This window comes from Phascolarctos cinereus, unplaced genomic scaffold (assembly GCF_003287225.1).
Source record: "Phascolarctos cinereus isolate Bilbo 61053 unplaced genomic scaffold, phaCin_HiC Scaffold_4;HRSCAF=312, whole genome shotgun sequence".
In the NCBI taxonomy this organism is placed as follows: domain Eukaryota; kingdom Metazoa; phylum Chordata; class Mammalia; order Diprotodontia; family Phascolarctidae; genus Phascolarctos; species Phascolarctos cinereus.
Genome location: NW_027555847.1, coordinates 246,567,171 through 246,594,584, shown reverse-complemented (window position 1 = coordinate 246,594,584; position 27,414 = coordinate 246,567,171). Strand labels below are relative to the sequence as shown.

Here is a 27,414-nt window from a genome sequence, read left to right as displayed (position 1 = left end):
ATCCAAAAGAATTGTTGATTTAAGTGGATACCTACATAGAAGGCATTATCTCTTAGAGAACCCCCAAATTAGCTGACATAGCTAAACCTTGCCCCAGTGTTGAGAAATCCTATTAAAGGTTTGGTACATCTGGCCAACTCCAACTCTGCCAAGTTGGAGAAGACTGAAAGTTGTACAGAAATGCTAATAACACACAATTTTACATTTCATTCTGCAATTCTTTTATTTTCCCAGATACAATCAATAGAAATTCAAGGGCAAGAAGGAACTAATGTAGAATTAAGCTGGATAAACTGGAGATTGGGCAAACAACTATGTAGAAAGTGATGAGGGCATAAAAAAAATGGACAGTTGCAATGCTTTAATGACCATGTTGGTTCTACAAATCATGTCACTTTACCCTAACTACCCCAGCACTGAAACAATTCAATGCTTTCTCCTGATATTTTTAAGAATGCTTAGAAACTACAGTTAATAATGAATATGAACATTTGGCTAATTAGGATTGGCCTCTACTAAGATTAAACACTTGTGTTCTGAAATTTGTGGTGACTTCTTAAGTTATTTCCAGGGTCAATGAAAATGGTCTATGTACACACACACACACACACACACACACACACACACACACACACACACACACACACAATTCCAGCTTGCCTTATGCAGACCAAGAAATATGTCTTGACTTTACTTGATCAGTTCTGGGAAAGGGATATGGAGACAGGTGGTTTTAGATAACAGATAGCTGGAGGAGGCAACTTCTGGGCCTCAAAAATTTTCTTGACCCACTAAGACAAAGAGTTGTTGTTGTTGTTTAAGGGTGACAATACTTTCAAAAACTAACCATTATCTTTGGTAGGTAAAGATAGTAAAATAATTCAGACAATTTTATTGTTGTTACTATTTTTGTAGGATTGTATAGGTTCATAGGTTCTAAAACTGAAAGGAGTGGTAAGGACCACCTCACCTAAATTTTTGGATTTTGTCAGATTCAGTGGTATATGAATAAAGTAAGTCAAAGGTCCATGAACAACTAGACTACCCTTAGCAAAAAGTAGAAATGAACAAAAGTATTTGCACAGAGTATCATTCTAACATACATGGAAGCTAGATAAACTGACTTTAAATAAAATTGGCCCTGAACGGGTCTATTTATGTTAACCTAAGGTTAATGTTTATCCCTAAATTGCAAAACTGGGGGAATGGGCATAGAGGAGGGAGAGGGCAGATGATGGGGGAATTCCCATTCAAAAGATGCTCTTGGCCAAAAAAAAATGTTCATCTGAAGAAACCAAAAATAATTAATAGCAACCTAGACAAGTAGGAGCAAGGTCGTTAATTATTTATAGGCCATTGTCAAGTATGTTTAGCCTTGGCATGTCCATTTTAAATTAAGATTTTTTTAAACTTTCTAGTGTCTAACCAAAATATCTGAAAAAAATTAAATTGCAGCCATTACCAATCAATTTCATTCAAAGGCTTGAAATGAATCTGCCATCCTTACAAGATTCATATAAAAGGAGAAATGTGATTATTGTCATAAGGTGTTGCTTAAAAAATACAGAATAGAAATTGCATGTGAGTAGACAACCAACTTTAACATCTTCTGGCTTGCAAGTAGAAGGAGAGTTGTGAAGTTCACATGAGATTTGATTTATGGACCTTCATAAATGGCTTAATTTTTTTAGAAAAGTTAAATATTCCTTTCAAAGACATCATATTGCGAAATGTGGGGACTGTAAACCTCTGCAAAGGAAGAATCATGGATTTGTCATCTTGACAAAAGGCTCTATCCAAAATTAAACAAAGTATGCCAAGGAGTCGAGAGGTTCACTACACATATATAGTGCATTCATGGCTTATTTGTTGAGATTCCCAGAAGGATGCCAATTAGTGCCAATTTTGATGATGGTTTTTGTGTTGTGAACATCTGTCCACTAGCATCTGGACAGAGACCAAGTCATTTCACATGAACCACCAAACAGCTGTCAGATGGTACTGATTTTCAATGAATACCAAACAAGGCTCCATTCTCAACTGGAACTCTAGACTAGAGGCTCCAATTCCCATTACCAACCTTCTGAGACACCCAGTCCCTCGAGATCTTACTTGTTAGTCAATCTAACTACCATATGGGCAACTTTCCTTCCCTCCTGGCCTCCCTTACTCCTTTCTTCTTTCTGTCCTTCCTTCCCTGTTTCCCTTTATTCTTCCTCTCTTTTTCCTTTCTCCCTCCTTCCTTTCTTCATTTTTACAAAATAAGTTTAGCATACACCATTCAGCCCAAACAATTGGAATGATACACTCAAGAAGAAGAAAAATAATAACTCCCATTCACATAGAAGCCAATTATGCAGTTGGTGAGTTATACAAATTCTTTCCTGCTTTTTTGATTCTTCATCTGGCTCCTTGTTAACATAGCAGAAGATGATAAGAAGAAAAAAAATTTTTTTAAAAAGATTAATTTCAATTCCGTTTTGCTACTGTGAATGGCTTGAAAAGAAAGTTTAGTAGAGGAAGAAGAGGCTAAACTGAATGACTCATAATATAGGTTTTAGAGCATGGACAGGTTTAATTTACCTCTTGGTTTCCAATGCTATAGATAATTGAATGGTGGCTTTATGTAAAAATAAGTTGTTGTTTTTTTTCACATTTCTACATGAAGCTTTTAACCATATTTCTACAAGTATCTTGAAAAATGAACATAAGTGAAGAGATTTCTTTTAGTTCTTTTCTCTATTAAACGAAAATTCTTCTAAATAGTTTGATTTCAGACATTACCTGCATTGCAAATACTGTACACATAAAGGCCACTCAAGTATTAATCAATAGGCAACCCACCGTATTTTCTATTCCCAGGGAGGGAATAGCTAGTTCAGGAAACTACAGTCATTTAACTCAGGGCTATTGAGTTAAATATCAACACCTATGTTAAATCATATTAAGAATGCAATTGAAAATGAAACAAGTAGAATTCAAAATAAATGCAGTTAACTCATCCCTAAAAACCTATTTACCACTTGGGAGTTTCCGAACAGCAACTAGCTATAGTAGCCATTCAATCAATATTTCTTAAGTGAATGATTTCAGTTGTTTATTTTAACTTAAGGTCTGATCACAAATAGAATATGAGAATAAGCATCTGAAATTGTCCTGATTCGTCTCGTGCCTCAAGTCTTTGCTGTTCAACTATGCCTTCTCCCATCTTGTATTTAGTGAAGTTTTTTATGGCCAAGTATACAACTTTACATTTATCCATACTGAAATTCATCTTATTAGATTTAGTCATGTGCTTTATTAGCCTGTCAAGATCCTAACTCTGCCATCCAGCACTAGCCAGGCATCCCAGCTCTGTGCCATCTGCTGGTTTGGTGAGCAAATCATCCATGTTTTTATCCAAGTCATTTATAAAAATGTTAAGTCACACAGGGCTAAGCACAGATCCCTAGGGGTACTCTACTGGAGACCTCCTGCCACAGTGACACTGATACATTAAACATTACTCTTTGAGTGTGGCCATTCAACCAGTTCTGAATCGATTTAATTATCTTATTATCTTGTTCACATCTCTTCATCTTTTCCGCAAGAATGTAATGATGCATTTCATCACTTTTTTGATTAAAATCTAGATAAACTATATTTACAGCATTATTAGCTAACATTTAATAATACTAGTCAACCTTTATATAGCATTTACTATGTTCCAGGCACTATGCTAAGAGCTTTGCAAATATTATCTCATTTGATCCTCACAAGAACCCTGGGAAATAGGTTTTGCCCACATAGAATTTTTCTAGGATTCAGCATCTCTAGTTTTCAGGCGACTCTCTTCCCCTTTTTGAAAATCAAGGCATTTGTCCATCTCCCTCCTATCTTGTGGCACCTTTCCTGTTCTCAAAGATTTTTCACATGTCACTGACAGGGGCTCAGCAGTCATAGATTCTAGTTCTTTCAAAAGGTGAGGATACAATTCATCTGGGCCTGGTGACCTGACTTCATCAAGTACCAATAGACTCTTTCTTACCATCTCCTTACTTTCCTTTGGGTGTTAACTTCCAATTTAGCCTTTTTTATTCTGTCTTCTCATACAAAGGTCATTCTCCTTGTGAGAGAAAATAGAAATGAAATCAAATTTAAACAACTGGTCCTTCTCTCTCTTTTTAATTGCCATTGTCCCCTCTATGTCTCCTCTTATCCATTCTCTGATCCTCCTTTTCCTTCTAATGGAGCAAATAAATAATAATAATTCAAATTTTTTCTACCCCCCAGCCTATATTTCCTTTGACAGACTCATAAGCTTTAGCATTCCTGACCCTGATTTTTAGTTTTTGCACAACTATGATATGACCTCTTTTATCTGCTCTTGCTTCCATCGTCTGTACGTTTCTTTTAAAATCTAAATTGGTTAGTGAATTCCCTGTTAATTCATATCAGACTCATCAGACAACTCTCAATTTTCCTCCTCTTTTTGTTTATCTCTGTGGCTCCTAAATTGCATTGTTGAGTGTCTTCATCCTTCTGGGGCTGACTTCTCTTGCAGAATTTTAGTCCAAGAGATACCATCTATCTTTTGTTTGAACCCTTTAAAAACTGTTTTCCCCAGATCTAGGCCATAAACCTCAAACTGAACATTATCATCTACAAACATTTATTATTAAATGCTTACACTGTGCCTACACTGTGGTGGGTGGGAGCATATGAAATGAAGAGGTTCCTGGAAATGAATCAGATGCCAGATTTGACACTTATTAGATGAATTGGGCAACTCACTGCATGACCCTCAAGCCTCAGTTTCTTCATCTGCAAAAAGTATTTTCATTATTTGCATCACAGAGTTGTTGGGAGGAGAGCATTTTTTATTGTCTTAAAGAGCAATAAAAGCCATAAGTATTACCCAGAATACTGGTAACTTTTTGTTAATGACTAGCTACCAGTGGTTCTAAGAAACTCATATGCAAACAAAGCACCAGGGTCTGAATTTTTAATCCCTGACATTACTTTGGGCATGTTCTTTTGAGTCTGCTTTCTTTTCATCTAAAAAAAGAGAATAGAAACTACTTAACTATAGGTTAGAGTGGAATAGGTCTTTGCTACCTCCTTCATGCAAAACGAGGATAAATTTCAAAGCACGTAAATGATCATTCTAAGTATGTAGTTAATCTAGCCACTTTGTAAGAATGCCATTTTTAATTTGAGAGGTCTTTCTTGCAGGCTAATTATGCCATTATTAAAAATTCAGACTATAGATTGTACTGGCCTGGCCAAAACCTTTCACACAATAATAGTTGACCATTTTTATTTACTCACTATTTTTAAGGGCCTACGCATCATGAACCTATCATCAGTATTTTTAAAAAAAATTTAATAATACTTTCAGAATTAGAAGCAACTGAGTTAGAAGGAAACATTTTGGTTTTTTGTCTGTCTCTATTTACCTTTCCATGCTTTTCAAACATCGGGTTGGTCCACAGTGGCTGTGCTGACATTTAGTTCCACTAGAGGGCAGCACATATTCATAGGATTGCAGCTGGAAAGAACCGTGGAGATCAAGTCTAACCTTTATTGTTTAGATGAGGAAACTGATACTCAAAGCCTATTAATTTTAAAAGATAAAACTGAAATAAATACATGCTATTTCCACTTCCTGAGCAAGACCAATATAACTATCACAGACTCTACTGAGGTGCCTCCTCTATGTGGGAGATATAATTATTATTACTAGATTTTAATTAAAAATTAGTCTTTTCTAGTAAGTTTGAAAGTAAGTGGTTTTTAACGCTTATCTCTTTTGGAAACTCATTTATTTAAACTCACAGAAAGCTTTTCAGTTTCAATCCTGAGTCTCAACACTTTTTATTCTATTTTTAATGCTGCTTTAAAAATTTTTTTATTTAACTTGTCAAATAGTTTGTACTTTTTTAATTTTATTTTATTCTACTGTATGAAGAGGGAGAGAGAGAAGTTCCTGGAATAAAGTTTCCTCAAGTTAAAATCTTAATCTTTAGATATCACTAAAAGAAGAAAGAATGGCGATGTACTGAATACACTTTCCCAGAATTCTTAATAACACAAGTAGCAGGCTGTTTTATATCATCAAAGGCATTTGAGGTTTGCTTATTAATGATTATCAAGTATCTTAAAAAAAATTTTATACTATGCAAATAAACATCTCCATGATGCCAGCAACACCACAGGACTTACTAGCTGTGCCTCTTCTCCAGAGAATTGAAAAGCCTTAGAATTCAATTTGGATCAATCAAGATAAATAGATGGTATGCCAAAATATTCAGAAATATTGCAAGGTAAAGGATGATTTATTTTTGCTGGTAATTAGCTTTTGGGCCATTAACAGAAATTGATGTTTCATGATAAAACTGAATAGCCTGGCTATGAAATTCAAACGAAATTAAATATTTTTGTAAGAAAGATCATTTTCTCCCACTTTGAACATGATCAAATACATCACATTTTCCATTTCTCTATATAAGCAGTGTTCCATTTTAGCATGTTACAAAAACACTTTAGCTGCCTTATTAACACTGTCATTAAGCAAACAACACTGTGTAGGTGCTATTTGTGTTCTTTGCGAATGATGTCATCTCTAACATTCCTTGTTACACAAGACAACTTCAGAGATAAACATACATATAAATATATCCAATGAATAAGCATACATGAGTTCACAGCCAATTAAAAGAATTCAAAAATTGTCAAAAAGGGGGAAAAAATAGGAAAGCAGGTGGCTCAGAATGTGCCCTAATTCTTACATGAGTTAATCTTTCAAAATACATCTCTCCTGCACTTATGTAATGCTGATTCTTGTCTTTTTTGGGACCAAAGGATGAATGTGTTGTCTGATCAAGGAAATTCCTTTATTTCCTTCATGGTACCCCACTAATATTGTAAGTGTTAACCCAAGTAGGTATAGAAAATTAATCTCAATTCTTGGACTTTCTGTGGCAATTAATATCCTTTCTTAGGATATTAACTTCTTCAATAAGTTAAAAAGTACCCCCCCCAAAAAAAAGCCCAACCCCTGCATTTTTATGAGTATTAGTAGGATCATATTAGGGTGGCATCCCAGTGAACATGGCATAGAGAAGGACAAGCAAAGTCCATCCCATGGAGCATGTGCTCAACTGCTCTTGTCACTTCTGGGAAAATATGTGTTCACCTCTGAAAGACTTGTCTCAGGAATAACAGAAAATCTGAGGCTGACCTCTTGTTCACCCACGACACCTGAAAATGAGGGGCAGAGACAGTGACAGACAGAAAGGCCATTAAGCCAGGAGAAGCAGCCACTTAGTGGACCTAAAAAAAGAGTGACTGTTCTCAGTTTCTCTCTTCTTTTGACTCTTCCAGTGGCATACTGTAATGTTGGTACTACCAGTGAGGGGTGAAGGAGTAGTTTTTGTCACTTAAATGGCATGGTGATGTTTCCTATCAGGCAATTAAAGCAGGAGGTAGGCTAGGCAAGCTGAGCTTGAGTCTTGGAGCCCCTCACTGCCTTTCCATCTATGTGATTCTTTCACTAAGCATAGATGGGCAATCTTGAAATGGATACGTCCAGCCAAGAGGTCAGGATTCCTAGTGCCAGCTATGCTCTGGGAGGCACCATCTACATTCACCACCCTGTTCTGTGAGGGACCTGGCTTACCAAAAGACATGGACAACCTAGAGTCAAAGTGAACTGTAAAATGCCTATTCAACAGTCCCATTAACTGTCATGTTTTAAATATCAACCACCCAGGAGAGTATAACAGTAATTGTGTTGCTGCAGCTGCTTGTTCAAGTTTTCTGTCAATGGACATTTGTGGTTCTTGTGTGTGTTAAGTATTTCTTCTGTAAAGAGGTCATAAATAGCTGTCCTCTACCTAATCTACATTGTATGTTGAGTGTCTTTCTAAACCCCTACTTGGGGAGACCTTAGACATGAGCATAAAACTAAGCTTTAAGTAATTTTCCCTGTAGCTTTGGGGTAGAAATTAAAAGTCAAAGAATGTAAGAGGTAAAAAAAAAGATTAACCCTTCTTTTAGCTGGTCAGTCTCCCCCCAAGTCTGAGCTAGGTTCAGAACTGTAAACGAACCCTTATTAGATAGCGAGAAGGTCCTGGGTGCCAGTCTTCTGGATCTGCAGAAGTTTAATTGTTAAGTTAGTACAGATTACAACCTGTCCAGATCTTAGGAGCTTGGTTCTCATGAGATGCTATGACCTGAAATGTCATCACATGGTGGTCAAACTTCGAGCAACAAGGCCTCTCCACACTTAGCTAGGTGGGTCTTCAGGGAACAGATAATAGTCAATCACCAGGTATCCGCAAAGCCTTTCAAATCTTGTAGGACCTGCCAAAACTTGAACTCTTGGGGCAAAGTTTTTGAGAATCTAGAATCATCTCTATGACACCTGGTTAGGACCATAGCAGTGGCTTATTATTTTTTAATACTCTTCCTTAAGACTTCATGGGAAGGGGTTAGGACTTGCTTCACTGTTTTCCTCTTTAGTCTATCCCTTATGGCTCCCACTAAGGGTATTTGTATGAGTTTCATATTAAATATTTTGACTATAGAGCTCCCCCCTCTCTGTTGTAGAACACCAGGGCCTGAAATCATTCTGAAAAACTGTTTCAACATCATTTCCCATCTATACCCACCAGTTTCCTCTTTACCACATGTCCACAGAGGTTTCACAGGTGGTTGGTGGCAGAACCAAGATTTGACTGGTCCTCTGACTCCAAACCCAGTGCTCTTTTCAAGGTATTATGCTGCCTCCTTAACCTCAGTTTGCTAATATGTAAAATAGGGATGAGAGACAGCATGACACAGTGGGTTAGAGGCCCAGATTTAGAGTAAGACATGGATAAACTTCTGACACACTGGTTATATGGGACCATGGGCAAGATGTTTAATCTACCAATGCCAAAGGCAACTCTCTAAGACTATAAATTAGAGTTGCTGATCTGTGTCAGTAAAGGGAGTTTATACACTGAGAGTTCATCATACCAATGAAATCACAGGTCCTAGCCAAAAGAGAAAGAGAGATTGTAATACCTACTCTACCTACCTCAAAAGAACTGTTGTGAGGATTAGATAAAGGAATGTATATAAATGTGCTTTATAATATGGAAACTGGTATATGTAATTATTATTATAATTGATGTTGATCATGACATGATATACTATGATTGTTAATAACAATAATAGTAAATATACTTTCTTAACCTGATGACCCAGCAAGACCAGTCTTGTCAAGCAGTAAGTCCATCCTTACATGCCCCTTAAGACTAGCCTGCCATGGCCTCTGGGACAATCAGTCATTGGAAGAGGAGGAGGAGAAGCATATCCTAGATGAAGACAATGAGACTGGAAATGTAGCTACATCATCATCAGCATAAAATAAGCACCCATTCTCTCTAAATGTGAATTTTAAGAAAAACAATGTCCCAACCTTACATGCGTAACACATTCTTTCAAAGAATATATTGGGGAAATGTGCATTTCCAAAATAATATGATAATGTTAAGTTATTTACAACATCCCAAAGCCTATCCCACACCTTCTGGCTCATTAGGCTATCTGTTGGGGGAATTTTACTTGGCTGTTGCCTAATTGCAAAACTAACTATGTTGTCCTCTTAATTCTTGGGAAAGGAAGTGTTCTGGCGATATTTAGTAGGTCTTGTGTTCAGGACATGGCAAAAGGTGAAAACAGAGATTCCGCCTTCTAACATATCCCTTGAGAATTTGTCAGTCAGAGAATTCAACATATTGTGCTTCCCTTCGTCAGAAAAGAAGGAAACACCTTGTAGATAAAACTTGCATATCTAGTAAAAAACTCTTCCTGTTCTGCGAACATCCCTTTTTTAAAAAGAGCATCCAAGAGATGTTTATGACATTTTCTCTGGACTAAAAATGAAACTGCTTCACTTTCTCCATTTCTCTTACTTTTATGTCTGCCATTCTCTATGCCAATATCATAATAAAGTATTGAGTTTATCTCTGTGAAAGTAAGTTGTAGATGGATGCCATTCTGAAATTTTATGTAATCACTATCCTAGAATGCATTAGAGCAAATATTACAAATCAATTTATTTTAGGTAATTTCTCATTAAGATGCGTAAAGATCAGTAAGTCATTATTGCAAAAGCTAAGCATTTATAATTAATAAGCACAAATTATTCTGAAATAGATGTGTTATATGCTACTAGAGTTTTATATGAGCTAAGAAATGATTTTTCACACAAATTTAATTCATAAGTTGGCATTAATGTATTCCATCTAATTTTTATTAGAACTTCTAGTTAAAACTTGAATACTATTAAGAATATGAACAATGCATTAACATTATAATTCAACTTGCTGATGTCTATGTGGAGCTCACAGCACAGGAGAAAAAGGTATTTCTAATAAGATAGATGTAAGCTCAGCTCTTTCTGGTACCTACACTATTCTATGGTGGTAAGTTTGGCACTAGGGAAAGTGCATTTTCAGTCCACTATTGTACTGGTAAAAAACAAAACAAAACAAAACAAACAAACAAAACCAACTATGGTAGCCTAAGCATCAGTGTACATTCCCAAATACCAGACTAGGTATCTGAAGAAATTGGGTTCATAATGCAGCTAGGGAGTAGCAAGTACCTACCAGGAAGCTTTTAATCTTGGTAAAGAAAATATTTTCATTTTCAAATTGGAACATGAACATTCCACATCAGCTGAAAATCTCAGGCAGCCTCAAGTGATACCCTTCATTAAATGGCCATTCTTAAAGTCCTCTGGAGTCACACTTTTCACTAAAATGGGAAACATTTCAATTTAGACAATAGCACTATATTTAGGCCATTGCTGAGTGAAAATGCTCTACAGTAATACAACTTCAAACGGATTTATGTCTTAATCCAAAATAATTCATTAAGATTAATTAAAATCCACATTTTATGTTTGACTGACACCCACACAAAATGGCCTCTTACCTTTAGGGTTACATGAGTAATATTATGTCTGACCTAACATCTGAGACAAATCAGATGGTATTTAAGGTTGAAATGAGAAAGCAAATTGAATTCATACTAACTACCTCCCTAAACAAGAGAAGTCTTTGATCTGAAAAAAAAATTAAGTAATTAAAAAAATAGAACTTCCTTCTGCAAGGAAATGGTAAAATGACCAAAACATATCTTCTTACACTGTCAAATCATCAAGCTACCATAATATTAGATATACAGTGTCGTGTTTTCTTTGCTTAGTGGAAAGATTTAGGGGGCTGAGAAGGATAATTGTAGCCTATGGGAAAGCCAGACCACATGATCAAAAACTGCTGTGACACTCAAAGTGTTTCTCCACAAGGAATTTTGGTGCCCAGAAGCCTGGTGAAACTCATAGCAATTACAGCCATGTTATCCTTTTCATTTACTTTAAATTATTGGGCTCCAAAATCAATCATTTGGTATGGTTGGTAAGGGACAGACAAATATAATGGGCATATGCATTAAAACTGTTTGTTGATCTCATTTAGAAAATCTTAATCTAACTCTGCTTGTTTTTAATGTGATGCCTTGCACAACTTCAAATTTTTTTTTAAAGAGATAGTATCTGCAATGATATCTTTTCTTTCTAATCTAAAGAGGAAGCGGATTTCATGACTTAGGATGCAGCCCTTGAAAGCTCACCCCAGAAATAGGAAATAAAACATTAAGAAGTATGCAAGGATCTATTACCCAAGACCAAATTTACCCTACAAAAGAAAGCCATGCTTTACATCATACACAGGCCATATAAATCATTAAGGTATGTCTGTGGACCTCTTTCCCTTTCAGCAATTTGCTTTCCCTTTACTTGCCTGGATTACACAATATAGACACAGTCAGAAAGCTATTCCTAACAGATGGAAATAATATTCCTGAAAATATCAAAACATTAAAAATATTAAAGGTAAGGAAAATAGACTTGCTCACATAAAGAGCTGACAAGGTAGAAGTTCTGAAGCTTAAATTCTTACCCTTTTTGGTTGTTTATGATAGTTTTATGTGGTCTCTACCTACCTTCCTCCAAACCCCCCCAAAATGAAGTGGAAGTGTTGTTGGGCACTATAAATATTGGCCTTCTTTTTTTTAAGTTCATTGTATCGGTTTGGTCATGATCCCTAAGCCACAATTATGAGATGGCATTTAGTAAATCCTAAATGTCCTCATTTACCTGCTCACTTACAGCATAAGCAGTCCTAATGAAAAGCCTCCCCCTTTGCTCTTCCAGAAAGATGAAAATAGCCATTCGTCTTTGAATCATAAATTTTTAGCAGCAGAACTAAGCAAGAGGCAAATCCTGGAGTAAATATCAGCTGGATGTGCACATAACAAGGTCCAGAGAGACACATTCACAAGTTGCCTCTTTTAATCCAACACTGAATTATGTTGGGAGCTGTTTTCTGTTCTTTCACTGCCTCACAACTGCCAAAAGAACTGCAAGGCTTGCAAGTCCTAGTATATCTCAAGCCTTTCCCAAGACACCCCAACACTATCTGAGACATGGGAACTATGGCAACGGAATGAGAAAGCAGCTTCCATGATTAATAGATGAAGATCCCAGTGACAGTGTCTAGCTGGGGCCATCATTCATGAATGCAAGCAGAATTAGCATAAAATCTCTCTCCAACCACCTTTAACAAGTAGGGTTTTTGATAGAAATCAACCAAACTGTGCTCCTGCTAAATAAACTGAAGTGGTGAATGCTGTAAACAATTTTGTTTTCATTTATCTCCCACAACACAGATAAGGGTCTTCTCAAATACTCAGTATGCTAAAGAATTTTCAGAACAATCCAAGATACAATGAAAGAGTTCTCCACCTGTGTTTCTGTGACCGGAGTGCAAAGGGATGCGGTTACCTTTGGTGATGGCAATATCTGAATGAAGTACAGTGGTGCATCTGGATAGAAAGGGGCAGCAGTGGCTGGGCTGTTTTTTTTTTTAAGGCATCCTGTTGGGGGTGTAATTTTTCATAAAGCTTCTAATTTTCAGGAGACAACCATTGTCCATTCACCAACTCCATCCTATTCTCTCACTTTCACTGCTCAAGGACAGTAGGGGAATGGGGGAGGGGCTGGGGGAAGCACTAGAGGTGCTGCAATATTAATGAAAAGATTGAATAATCCCTAGCAAAAAAAAAAAGTGTTAGGCACTGGGAAGAGAGTATGGCTTCTATCATAAAAATCTCATACATAAATCTCCCATATAATATCTCTGTAATTAGACCAAATACTTATAATAAGAAAGTCTTTAATTCTTCCCAGGCTCCCTGTCCCCAATATGTAGATTTCATGGAAAGATGGTAATTGAGTTTATAATCACAGATTCCACCCTGTTCTGTTAGCTCTCCAAATACAACTCTATAAATTGCTGCCAGAAAGGAAACAGGTAGGGGAAAACATAAGTAAATCTAATTATTAAGGAGGGCAGAATGTTAGGGTCATGGTTTCCTTATCTGTAAAATATGAAAGTTTGTCTAATGGTGGATTATAGATTTAGAGTTGGAAGGTCCCTTAGAGATCATCTACCAGGGGTGGGGAACCTGCAGCCTCAAGGCCACATGTGGCCTTCTAGGTCCTTGGGTACAGCCTTTTGACTGAGTCCAAGTTTTACAGAGCAAATACTTGTATTAAGGGGATCTGTTCTGTGAAATTTGGATTCGGTCAAAGGACAGCCCTTGAGGACCTAGAGGGTCACACGTGACTTCAACTGCAGGTTCCCTACCCCTGATTAGTCCAATCTCCTCATTTGAGATATTTAAGAAAATTAAAGCTCAGACAAGTTTTTATTTCTTTGAGGTCAATCAAAGAATTTTAAGGGTCAGGATTTGAATTCAGCTCATCTGACTCTAAATGAAGTGCTCTTTCTACTATATCATGCTCTTTTTTTTTTTGGCTTGAATTCCTAAAATCCCATGATACATGCATGTATGTACCTCCATGCAAAATCTATTTTAAAAAGCATTACTTCTTTAAAAATTCATATTGATTCTTTTTGTCTAATATTTTTTCAAGGAAACTAGTGATAGGCTAGTTAGAAATGCAAAAAGGGAGAACGGTCATATTAAGATGAAAACGCCAAGCAGCAAGTTGGAAATAGTGGATATAGAATGACTCTTATTAAAAACACTTTAAGGGGCAGCTAAGTGGCACAGTGGATAGAGCACTGACCCTGGATTCAGGAGGACCTGAGTTCAAATCCAGCCTCAGACACATAACACTTACTAGCTGTGTGACCTTGGGCAAGTCACTTAACCCATTGCTTATCTAAAAAAACACCAAACAACACTTTAAAAGACCAGCTCCTCAATAATTGTTGGCATTTACTACACTTCTTCACTCTTGAAATGAAGGAATGGCAACTATTAATGCCACCTCTATGCTATAAAAGAACACCTCTATATCTCACATAGAATAATCTTTTTCTTTTCTGGATGAAAACAGCTATAATACCATACTGTGGCAGGAGACTTTAAGAATGAATAAACTTCCCAAGGAAATCCTGCAGGAAATTGTGGATAATATAGATGAATTTCCCTTTCTATTTTGCCTTTTAGAAGTCAAGTTTTTAACAAACTAAGTTACAAAACTATTATTTTAATTAAGTTCTAGATTTCCTAGGAAATATATATATATAATATATACATATATATATAAAATAGCCTTTGCTACCATTTCCACTAGAGCAAGCAAGCTACTTGATACTCAACTGTGATGGTTCTTGGGCTGAGCATAGATGGACATTGTGCTCTTTTGCGTTTTAGTGTAGGCGAGATTTCCTCATTCTTCACTAAGGACCTAGCCATATGGGAGCTGACCCTGCCTGGGTCCTTTAACGCTATGTCAGTGGCAATATAAGTTCAGACAGGTCCTTTCAATATGGAAAGTCTTCAAGTACAGGGCTACTGGCAATCTATATGCCTGCTGCCCAAGGTCTCATTCTTGACCAGAAAGCTGTCCAGCATATGAGGAAATTCTCTCTCCAGAGAAATTTATAAAACCAGTTATTAAAGGCCTAGAGACGTTTTCATTTATGTCTGTGAAAGGTAAGCCCAAACCAATGAACTGATGATTTTTTAAAACAACTTTTATTTATTTATTTTTAACATTCTTTTTTCAAAAAAATTATAACTTTCAAAAAAAATTTTAACGTCCAATTTCTTTTCCTCCTTCCCATCCCTTCCTCACCCACTGAGAAGACAAGCAATAGAAATCATGGATCTTTGGGAGGATTGAAGTGTTTTCCTTATAGACTTAAATTAGGAGAAAGAAACACAGTTCCTTTGGCCAAAGAATTCTCTATATGGACACTCTATATGAACTTTCCAGACTAAAAAGACATTACTACTATGGCCCTAAAGGTCAATACAACATTGTGGCTAAAACCACTGGTCACTGGTTCCTTTCTGATTACAAACTTAGATATGTCTTGGATGTTGTAGAAGTGAGGGAGATATATACATATATTTTAGATTTAAAAAGAATTTTAATAAAAGGCTGGTTTCATTCATTCAACAATTTTTTGAGTACTTACTGCATGTGAGTAACTGTGGTTTGATTTCATATGGATACATTGAATTGTGTTAATATCCACCCTGAAGCTTCATCAGAGATACAGGGAAGGAAAGGGTTTGTCACTCCCCCTCCTGTTTCAATGTTCTATTTACACATTTCTCAGAACAAAACCCATGATACTAAAGTTTGTACGTGATGTAAATGCTAATTTTTATTGCACAGAATTGGTTCTTTGCATTATCTTTTGAGATAAGGCAGAAATTTATCACCTTGCCTTCAAACTCCCTTTCTAATAAGTCAGGTCCATCTCCTCCTTAAATAATTTAGGCATTCCCCTCCTTTGCAATATCTTTTTTGAATGCCCTACCTGACTTGATCTATTATTGCATTCATCCCAGCATCTTCTCAGTATCTATTAACATATTTTTAAATAGTTGGATTCATTTACATGGTTTTACATTTTATTGTGCATTTTTTGCTTGTCCTATCCTCGTTAGATGTAGGACAAATAAATGTTTTGGAACGCAGATTGAGCCTCCAAATTTAGAAGCCATAAGACAGAAGAGGCATGGTGGAGAGGAGCTTCAGAGTCAGAAAGACTGGTTCAAGTTCTTTCTCTGACATATGCTGAATGTGACTCTGGGCAAGTCATTTAGCTTCTCAGTGTACCAGGCAATTCTCTAAAATGATAAATTGCAGAGTTGCCGATCTGCATTGATAGAAGGATTTTCTTCATTGGGAAGTCTCTATACTAATGAAATTACAGATCCAGACTCTTCTTCCTTCCTCCGTCAATCCCATTACCCTCACAAAATTCAGCTCTCAAAGAAAGAAAGAGAAATGTGAAGATTAAGACTCAAATGAGAGTAGTTGAGGATTTATAGAGGTATTTGAAATCTCTGGGAAATGGGATCTGATTGGAGTATTTCGCGGTTGGAAGCTCAGTGGCCAGTGGTCTATTCCCATCACCCTTTCCTTGAATATATTCAGCGAACTGAGCCCAAGTCCCAGATGGATCAGTCATGGCAGCATTTGACCAGACAGGTCCACTGGCACATAGCATGAGGGATTTCTTCCTAAGTTAACATGCTAGGCAAATATGAACCAGCAGGGGGGAAGTACAATTCTCTGTTGTATTATAGTGAAAAAAATCATTGAGTTTGGAAAAAAGAATCCTGAGTTCTTATCTTGGGTCTACCACAATTTTGCTGCATAACCTTGAGCAATTTACATAACATTCTGGGTCTTAGTTTTCCTCATCTTTAAAATGAGGAGGTTGCACTAAAAGTTAGATTTCTTCCAGCTCTAGTGTTCTATGACTCTACAGTATTAATAAGGCCAAGATCACAGATTCAATTCCTAAATATGGTGGTTTACTTTCCCCCCCCTAAATTCTATTCCTTTTTGCCATGACAAATGATTGACTCTAACTCTGATTTCACCTAAGTCCAGCAGGTGTCTCACAAGTTTGTTCCAAGGGTCACAAAATGGCTCTAATCAGATGACTTGACTTTCCACTTTAGTATACTGACAAAAGGTATCGTATTTGAATTCCGTCAATCGTATTTCTCCACACAAACGTCCCTACTTATTTCCCCCCACTTTCCATATGTCGCAGAGGACTAGGTAGCCATCCTCAGTTATGTCATCAATCATCCTCTCCCTCTTTTGCATTTTCAATATTTCCCTTTTTGGGAGAACCTTTCTCTCTGCTTACAAATATGTTTGGGTATTCCCAATCCTAAAACAAACAAACAAACCAAACAGCATTCCCTTAAACCTCAAGGTCATCCTAAGCTATAGTCCCATATTGTGGAAGGGCCAACAAATCTTTGATTTCTGCAATGCTTTACATAATGTCTGATCTTTGTAGTTTCAATGACCCCTTTTTATGGTTTTGCAGCAGCAAGTGCTATTCTTCCTCACTGAGAGAGGTATAATTAAATCAATATTGCTTGCTCTAGAACATATACATAAGTACATATAAATTACATGCATACATGTGTATACACACATGTATACCTACCTATGTGATACTTTTATTCCATTAGGATCTTTGTGCACTGGAAGTTTATGCCTTGTACTCTCTGGAATCAGAGTTAGCATTTCACATACAAAATCCCAAGGATAAAAACCTGTAGGAGGCCTTGCTTCCCGCTGGAGAGAATAACTCAAGGCAACTGCCTTGCCAGATAATTGTCAGGTGGCCAATGAGAGTTCATTGTCCCTTGATTTTTTACCCTCACCCCTAACAGCAGCCAGAGTCTCCTCATCTTCGCCCAATGACCAAATCCAGGATTCTTTTTTCAGCATTTGTTAATCATAATTGTTAATCTTAACCTTTCTTTGCCTTCTATAACCAATAAATTATCAACTACAGTTCATTTGCCTGTCACAGTGTCTTTCAAATTTCTCTTACCCTTTCCATTCCCACTGCCACCACCCTAGTTCAGGCCCCCATTTTAATTTGCTTATATGGCTACATACTAACTGGTCTCTCTCTACCTTCAATTTATTGCATATTTTACACAGAGCTGCCAGATTAAACTCCCTTACCTACAGTTCTGCTCACATTACTCCCTCTTATAAAAATCTTCAATGGCTCCCATTGTCTACTGAGCAAAATTTAAACTCTGTAATTTGACATTGAAAGCTCTCAAAAATCTGGATCCAGTCTACCTTTTCAAACTTACCTAATACAATACTTGATTTTATGTCAATCTTTTGCGGACAAACACGCCTACTTGAAATTCTCCGATCTTTATTTGCTTTCAACCACACTGCTCTCTATGCTTCCAATGCCTTCCCCAAGCCCCAGTCTGGTAGTATAATTGTTGTAGTTGTTTTGTCCTTCGTTTTCAAAGAGGACCAGTGGGATCACGGGTGATGTACTGACTTGCCCATGAAATGGATTTGAGTGAGGTAGAGCTACACAGCTACACAAAGTTGTCAGTCAGCCTCACTCTCTCTTCTAGAGTCACAGAAGTCCAGTGGCAAGACAAAAGTCTGGACAACTGGTGATGGCCCAGGATTCAGTGGATGGCCTTGGCATTTTCAATGTCTAACCAGGCTGTAAGCTATTCATAGTGCCTGCTTCAGCTGCCTTCATGGCTGTTGGAATAAATTGTTCTCATCTGCCCATTCCTGGGGTGGAGGAGGGGGGAATCTTCACTTGCTTGGGGTAGGCATCCCCCTAATTCACTGATGAATTTGAGATCTGTAGGTAACCAACCTGATTTAGCCTGTCTGCCTAGATGGTTTTATTGGGCATGGCCTCTATGCATGCTACAGCTTCCTGGAACCACAAGTGAGATTTGGGTGAATCAGGTGGACACCAAAGTTGGATAAGCAATCCTGAAAAGGGCTCAGCAAGCCCTCATGCCAGAGGTACTTGTCCTCCTAAACATCCCATATACCCCATATACCTATCTAGTCTTCGAAGGTCCTGCTCACATGCCTTCTCCACAGTTTTATCTAATCTTCTTAGCCAGAGATAATCTCTCAATCCTCAAATTTGCATTGTATTTGTTTGTAGACATATTTTTCCCTTTTCCAGATTTAAGCTTCTTGAGGGTGGACTCATATCTTATTTTATCAGCCTATTACCTCTGGGCACCTTGAACATAATAAGTACTCAAAAATATTTAATAAATTGAATATCTGTTGAATAAAATTGAGTGAAGTGGAAAGATCACTGAAATAGACAAAAAGAGATGGGTTCTAGTCTTTGTTCTTCTGATGGAGCTATGTGACCATGAGGAGGTCACTAAATTTATCTAAGCCTTCCTTTCCACACCTATAAAATGGAAGGGTTGGACCAGATGGCCTCTAAGGTCTCTTTTAGCTCAAAAATTCTGTGAAGACATATGGATCTAGCAGCTTAAATGTATCACCATGACTGGAAAAAAACAACTCAACGTATGACAGTGGGCTAGGAATGTTATTTATGTCTCTACACAAACACCCCCCCACCTTGATATATGAAAATGTGAATGTACCTAAGAGATTAATTAAGGACAGGGACGGACCTATAATTAGTATAGGGAACCCCCAGGTTAGGAAATTCCCTGTACTAACACAAGTCATCACCTTCACTACAGTCTTCAAAAGATGTCTAGAGCACTGAGAAATTAAGTGATTTTCCCATTTAGTCACCTAGCCAGTACCACTGGAACCCAAGTCCTTTTGGCTCCAACCCAACTCTTTATCCACTAAGCCAACCTGCCTTTCAAGAACTAAATTAGTCAGAGGTTAACTAATAAACTAGCTCACCTTAAATAATAGTAATAATAATAACAACAATAGCTAGCACATACAGCACTTTAAGGCTTGCAAAGCACTTTAAATGTTATCTTATTCAATCTTCACAACAACCCAGTGAGGTAAGAATTATTATTATTAATATCATTTGCTTTTTGGTGAGGCAATCAGGGTTAAGTGACTTGCCCAGGGTCACACAGCTAGTAAGGATCAAGTGTCTGAGGCTGGATTTGAACTCATGAGGTAAGTATTATTATTATTCTCTTTTTATAGATAGAGGCTGAGAGCAGTTAAGTGACTTACCCAGGGTCCCAAGCCTGTTAAATAAGGCAGGATTTAAACCCTGATTTTGCTGACTACCAGTTCATCATTTTGTCCACTATGCCATCTAGCTACCTATACCTATAAAGCTTCTCTAGTGCATTAACAAGAACTAGATTTATGTGAAGTTTTTCAGGAATAAATCTATTACAGCAAGGTATTCCTTTATATAATAATATTGGGCAATATTATACAGATAATATTGTGTATGCATATGATGATCTCGTGCTGAAATTATTTTTAAGGCAATTGGGGTTAAGTGACTTGCCCAGGGTCACACAGCTAGTAAGTGTCAAGTGTCTGGTCTGAGGCCGGATTTGAACTCAGGTCCTCCTGACTTCAGGGCCGCTGTCTATCCACTGCGCCACCTAGCTGCCCCCTCTCATGCTGAAATTTAATATTGAATTGAAGCAACTTATAGTTTTCACAAACATTGACTATTTCATTTGATTTTTGTTTAACAACTTTATAGGTAGATATTGAGGCTCATAAAGGTTTGCTCATAAGGTCATATACAGGACTAGTAAGCCATGACAATAGAACCTGTCATTGGACTCTGAAGAATTATTTCATGGTTTTTAGTTATGTGTACCCAGAGCCTACCTAGCACAATGCTTGTACATAATAGGTACTGAATAAATGCTTGTTAAAAACCGAATTCTACAAACTGACCTGATTCTCCTGAAGCAGCTACAAGTTTACCCATGAAGAATGGCTCAGTTGCTCATGCAAGCTGGCTTTAAAGTGGTAAAGTCTTTTTTTTTTTACATAGTCAAGATTAGGACACAGAAAAGCTGACTTCAGAAAATCAGAAGGAACACTAATGCAGAACCACCATATCATCAAGTTCTTCTGTTTTACTTTCTCTTCGCCACTCCTTCTTTTGAGAAAAATTCAAGAATTATGCTGATAGGGTAAGGACTATTTCTAGTAGATGTACGTAAGTATTTCTTCTTTAAATTTATGATAAGGAATGAACTAAAGGGCAGAAGGAGAATAGGTTCAATAATTCCCAGGTTTTATGGTGCTATGGGATGACATGTCTAATTAAAGCATTTAGATGAGTTTGGCTTATTCTATGATGCCTTCCTTTTAGTTGCTTAGTCCAACTGACTTCCTAGAATTGCTGCCTGATATCATTCCTTTATTTGTATCTGAGCAGAACAAGACCACTATGTCTGTGCAGTAAAGAATTTGGCCCACCTCACTACTCAACACAAAATAAATGTCTTGCCTTATTTCATGCCAGGCACATACAAAGTTCACAACTACCCAGGTGCCTGTAATAAATTTTGGACATTTCAAAACCAGAGCTACTATTTCTTTACTGTTGGAAGCTCCAGGTAGCTTCCTCTACCAATAAGGATTGGCACCTTCTCTGCAACTCAGACTAAGGCACTTGCCCAGAGTAACACAGCCAGTATGCATGGAAGGGAAATTCATTTCAAGACCTTAATTTTGATAATTTTTAAAAATATCAGAGATTTGTTGTCATCTTTGTGACAGCATACTCAACTTCTGTAATTAAATACTGCCCTATTTGAATCCCAAATGCTACATCTTTTTTAAAAGATACATTAAACACGTATTTTCTTCTTCAAGTAAGTGAAGATCACACATCTATTTGTGCTTGTTATACCTCGAGCAAATATTCAGTTGATAGCATACACTTCTCACTTCAAGAAAAATATATAGCTTTAATCTAAGTGAAAATGTATAACCTACATATGACCATTTGATACCTTCTCCACGAATTTTCAAACTGTTTAAAATTTCTTTCATAGCTGTTACAAGAATAATTTTTAGAAGTTCTATAAACTATTTGAAGCATATGGATTTTGTTAGTAGTTTAGTATTCAATGATTCACTTTTTGTTTCATGTATATTAGATATCATGTTATTAATAAGTGGTATCATAAAACAGTAGCACTTTTTGAAGACTACTTTTTCCATTAAACTTTTAAAACAGGAAACTTGTGGTATTCATTTTTATCAAAAGGACAAAAATCCTGAAACAGAAGCAAGGTTATAAATGACCGGATTCTCACTTTGTACTACTATTAATGTGATTTTTAAAATGATCTCAACTTACAAATCTCTTAAGCCAACTTAATAACCCTGTTCCCATATCCAAACCAAAGTTATCTGATAAGCCAAACTGTGATAAACACTGCAGTTTTGTTTTAAAATATAGTTTAGGTAAATGGGAGGAGACAGTTCTGCCAGTGTATTTAAGGTTTGGTTAGTAATTAGCTCTAGTTCTTGAAGGAGTCATCACCAAAGTTTACTTCATATAATAAAGCTAGGCCATTAACCACAAAGAGAATTCTGTAGGTTTTTTTTTAAAAACTATTTTATTTCTAGAAGACAAATAGGTAGGTCCTGAAAAAGTCTTCTCAGGTAGGTCCAATGTAATCTGTTAATCTGTGCAGACGTAATTGCACTTTTGGGAATAAACAAACAAACCAACCCTGAAACCAAGGATTACTGCATCTACAACCATTCAACTAGTTTGAGCAACATCTTTCTGTGTAACTAGAGCAGTTCAATATAAAAGGGAAAAAAAACCTGCTTCTGACCACAATAAGTTATCCCAATTTTTTTTTGGGGGGGGGCTTAAGGGAGAATGAGAGTGTAAAATAAATTTGCTCCTTTCATCAAACGGAAAATAAACCCCAGCCATCAGTGGAGGCAGAAAATACACTGCTGGGAGATTTGCTGACAGTTGCAAAGGCACTTTCAACTTGGTTTAAAACTACTGTTCTAAGTCAAGTCTGGCAAGTAGAGAAAGCTTTATTGTTATTTTATTTATATTCTTGCTATGGCTATTATTCCATAACTTTAAGGGAGATTTGAAGGCTAAATCTATCTGCCCTTCAAAGTTGCCAAACCGCCTTCTGCTCTCCCCTTGAAGCCCCTTGGGGTCCCCCAGCACCATGTTAAGTTGGAGAAGTGGACCCTAGAGTTTGGTCAGGTGTGATTTATAGATTCGCGGCAATGGGAACAATTTAGTTTGTCTCAATCAGCCGGTTCCATCCCTCCCCTCATCTCCGTCTCTTAGGCAATCAGTTCTCTTCACACACCAGCAAAGCCGTTCCACACAAGCGGCTTTGCAGGCTCAGGCTCCTACTTCCACTCACACAAATTCGCAGCCAGAGCGCTTAATGCAGAACTCTCAACTAAGAGAGCTTTAAGCTCATGCACACATGCACACACGAGCTCTGGCTGCTCGTCATCGTCATTTGCATCATCATCGTCACCACTACCAGCAGCATCCCGAATCTCTGTCCAACTCATACTCCCTTCCCCGCTTCCAGTCCAGCCCTTCGCTGCCGGGTTTTGGCTGTATAGGCTATAGGTCCCTGGGACCTGCAGTCTTCCTTTGCTCATAGGTCCAGCAGGACTGAATACTGGGGGAGTAAGGGTGTGGAGGAGGGTGCGGTAGTGGGTTGCTGCTTTTCGTCTTGGCTCCTTTTGGCAGGTACTTCGATCCCGCCCCAATCCCCCACCTCTGCCCCCCACCGGTACTTGCTGCCTCCCATTTTTCTCTTTGCATAGTGTGTTATTTACATCCAGGCAGCACCTTTAAAAGGAACTGCGAAACAAAAACCTATTGTGCCCTAACCCCAGCCCTTACCCTTGGCCGTGGCTTTTAAATCTAACTTTCCCAGGTTGCTGGTTTCCCTGTCCCGGGGCCCAGCACTGGAAAGGGAAGGGAACAGGGTGGTAGTTGGGGGGAAAAAAAAACAAACAAAAAACCGAGGGGGATGCCAAAGCAGGAAGGGGCCAGTCTGGAGGGCAAGAGAGGGCCGTTTCCTTTAACAATATCAATCGTCACCTTCCTTCTACCCCTTCTCCCCTTCAAACCCATCCCTTGTTCCCCAATTCACACTTGGGTCAAAGCAAGAAGAGATTGTAAGAAGCCAGCTTAGGAAACCCTAAAGTTCGCTTTGCGGAGAAGGGAAAGACAGGGTGGGAAGTGGCGAGTCCCAGTTCTCGCTCCCTCCCCCAACCCCTTGGAGGAAGGAGGACAATCATGGGGTGGGGCGCTGGACTCGGGACAGACTAATAGCTTAAGACCACGGCGAGGTGATGACTAGGGTGGAGTGTCGGGGGAGGAGGGTTGTTTATACTACCAAAGAAAAGCTCACAGAATCATAGCGCAGATTCCAAATCCCCAGTAGCTGGGGAAGGGGCTCCTATCTTCACCCCAGGGCACTGCAGAGATGCAGAAGGTCTGAAATCCAGACCCCTTAAGAGACAGAACCTGGGTGAGAAACTGGCCCAGAAATGACTCGGTTCTACGACCCTTCCCCCTCTCCCAACCTTCCCAGACAGTGAGAGCCTTACGCAGCCTGGTAGGCAGCGGACTGCCAACCCCAGACTTCTCATCCGGTGAGGAGCTGGGAGGACTAGGATCTAAGGAGTCTAGTAGGGAATGCAGCCCTATTCCCTCCATCTCCCGAGAAGAAGCAGGGGGGAAAAAAGCTGACAGGAGCCAGAGAAGGGGGTCGCTCAGAGAGCGCCGCTCGGGCCGGCCAGCTCCACTCCAGCAAACAAAGCCAGGAGCAAGGGAAGCGGCATCTGCAGAAGGGAAGGAAGCACGCAGGGAGACAAGGACTGGGGGAACCATCCCAAGTTTCCTTTGCCGTGTGTGTGTGTGTGTGTGTGTGTGTGTGTGTGTGTGTGTGTGTGTGTGTGTGTGCGCGCGCGCGCTCATCATAGGAACCCACCCCAAAACCTGATCTCACAACAAAAGCCTTGGCACTTCCTCTACAGAAGCCCCCTTCTTAACAACCTTCTAACAAGAAGACTCCCAACCTAGCTCCTCTGTGCAAAGGTTAAAGCAAGTCTCGTCTCCCTTCCTCTCAGTTCCTCATTCTTCCTCCTGATCGTGTCCGAGTTTCTACCTCGAAGCCCACCCGAAACCGCTCTGCACTGTCGCACGAGTCAGAATCTACTGGGTCGGGCGGACTCCAGCAAGAAACCAAGTGGACTACCAACCACGCGCACAGATACATGCCATGCCTTGCCGCCTTCCACACTGGAGCCCTCACTGGTCCTCAGCCTTCTGGGGCTAGGAACCGGGAGTCTGTGTCAACCCAGAGAACCTGGTGCTCAGAGAGCCGGGCTAACAGCAAAGATGGATAGAAGGAGCGCTTGTCCTCTCTTCTCCGACTCCTCCCAGGCAGTGTAAACGCTCCGAGATAAAAAAATACAAAACAAAAAACATCACAAAACGGGGGAGGAGGAGAGGCAGGATCCAACCTCACCGTATACTAAGCTCATTGCTTTTAGGATCTGCCAAAGCAAAACAGTAGTTGCCTTCTTTCTGAGCCACCCAACAAGCGGGATGCAAAGGAGGGCTGTTACTCTACCTTTTCGGTGCATCTATAGGCAGCCAGAGCACGGAACTAGCTGATGTAGTATCCCATTTAGTAATCCATTATATAGGGGATCTTTCTGGGCAACGCGGTCCACTCTTTCCTTCGCAATCCTTTGTCATTACTACATGTGTTCTTCACTCGCTCTTTCGGTGCAATATTAGAGGTTACCACTTTCTGGGATACAAATTCAGTTTGCTCATTTCCAAAGATAGGAAAAAAGGGGAAGGGGGAGAGGGGAGAAGAAAACGGGGGAAGGGGGGAGGGGGAAGGGGGAGTGTAGTCAAGTAACTCTTTTCCAAATCTAGATTGCCAGTAATTTCACTCCAGTAAAGTCCCCTTCAGTAGGATCTCGGCCGATTAACAAGTCATTTCAAGGCTGGGGGGATGGGGGTTGGGGAAGGGAGCGTTCTTGTCCTGCTCCCTCTTTTTTTTCCAGAAGTGCGGACGCCGTTAAGGTGATGGTGATGCTGGCCGCTTCAAGAAACTCCTAAGCAGGCACCTCTTTCTGTTCGCCACAGCGGAAAAGCGCAACTGCTCCCGGCCCAAAGCAAGTGGTCATTGAACTGTGTTTAGGAGTTGAGTTCAGAGCTGCCTCTCCCTCCACTGCTCGCAACTCTTCTGTCAGTAGCTAGGCTGCTTTTTTTCCAGAGGTGGAGCCAAATCCCGGACTGGATTCCGGCAAGCGGAATCCCTTCATGCCACTCTTCCTCCTTTGGCTTCTCATCCTACCCAAAAGCTACGGGGTGTGTAATTGTGCGAGTGTACCTGTGTGCATGTGCGTACGTATTCATGTAAGAAAGGGAGAGAAAGAAAGGCTGTTGTTGAGAGGAGGTGGGGGGGTGCTGTTGTAGTGATGAGGTCGTGGAGACCCCGCATTTCCTTCCAATTGGATTCCTCATTCACCCATTCACAAACATATTTAACAGGTCCCAAAAGAGGAGCTTGGGGGCACCAAACCTTTCCATTTCTCCGCTACCCCCACCTCGGCATCAGCTGGGGGTGGTGCTGGTGTAGGGTAAGGATCAGGGACTTGGTAGAAGTAGCACTGCTGATCCTTGCCAGCTCAGAAAAAATAAAAATAGAAGTAATCCAGGAGACAAGTTACAAGAAAGAATTTGCTTATCGATTTTCTTAAATGGAAAAGTTTTAAAGGATGAGGGTAAGTGAACCATAAGGCTTTCTAATTCTGATTACTGTATCGGTACTTGGATCCCAAAGTGAGGCACGTTTTACATACTTGGATGAATTGTATATAAACTGATGTGGATAAAAATACCATTTGAAGATACGAACTTATTGCTAATATCTATATCCACAGACGAAAATATTAATAAGGCACGTTAAAGATTTTTAAATATATATCTTTTTAACAACTGGAAAATTGTTTGGCATTTTCTTAGGAAATGTAGTGGAAGACATATAGACTAAGAAACACCAGCACCTTAAAATGCACACAGTGCCAATAAAAATACAAGCTCCAGTAAGAAAAAAATAATTTAACCACTTCTCAAGCACAGTAGTATATCTTTGTTTTTACATTGGAGAAGAGCAGGCAAAGCTCTCCACCCCTCGAACTTAAAATCGCTAACTCCTTATTAAAGTTCGAGGCTTGCGCCAACAGGTGGAGGGCCGATAAATCCCCACCCTACTTCCATTCGCCAAACCTTAACACACTGCACACAGGCTGCAACCTCTCATAACAGTATGGGAACTCTGTAGTGGGGTACGAGGTGACTTTCCGACAAGGAGCTTCATAGATTGTTCAGGATCTATCAAATGTTCTCTTGGAAAAAAGAAAAAGAAAAGAAAAGGTGCCTGCACCCAGGTACTCTTCAAGGAGAATAAGAAACACTGAGGTGTTGAGTGGGAGTAAGGGAAGTAAAACTAAGGGAAACATAGTGCCTGGTGTTG

The 27,414-nt window shown here is 38.9% G+C and overlaps 1 protein-coding gene across 3 annotated transcripts in view; it reads right to left on the bottom strand.

The window, feature by feature from the left end:
• SEMA6A (semaphorin 6A) overlaps positions 1–26,140 on the bottom strand; it is a 177,859-nt gene extending 151,719 nt beyond the window's left edge. For all 3 annotated transcript variants that reach the window (XM_020967352.2, XM_020967355.2, XM_020967356.2), the window contains exon 1: positions 25,495–26,140. The gene's annotated coding sequence lies outside the window, so the exon portion shown is untranslated. The remainder of the gene's footprint in view (positions 1–25,494) is intronic.
• Between the last annotated feature and the right edge of the window lie 1,274 nt (positions 26,141–27,414).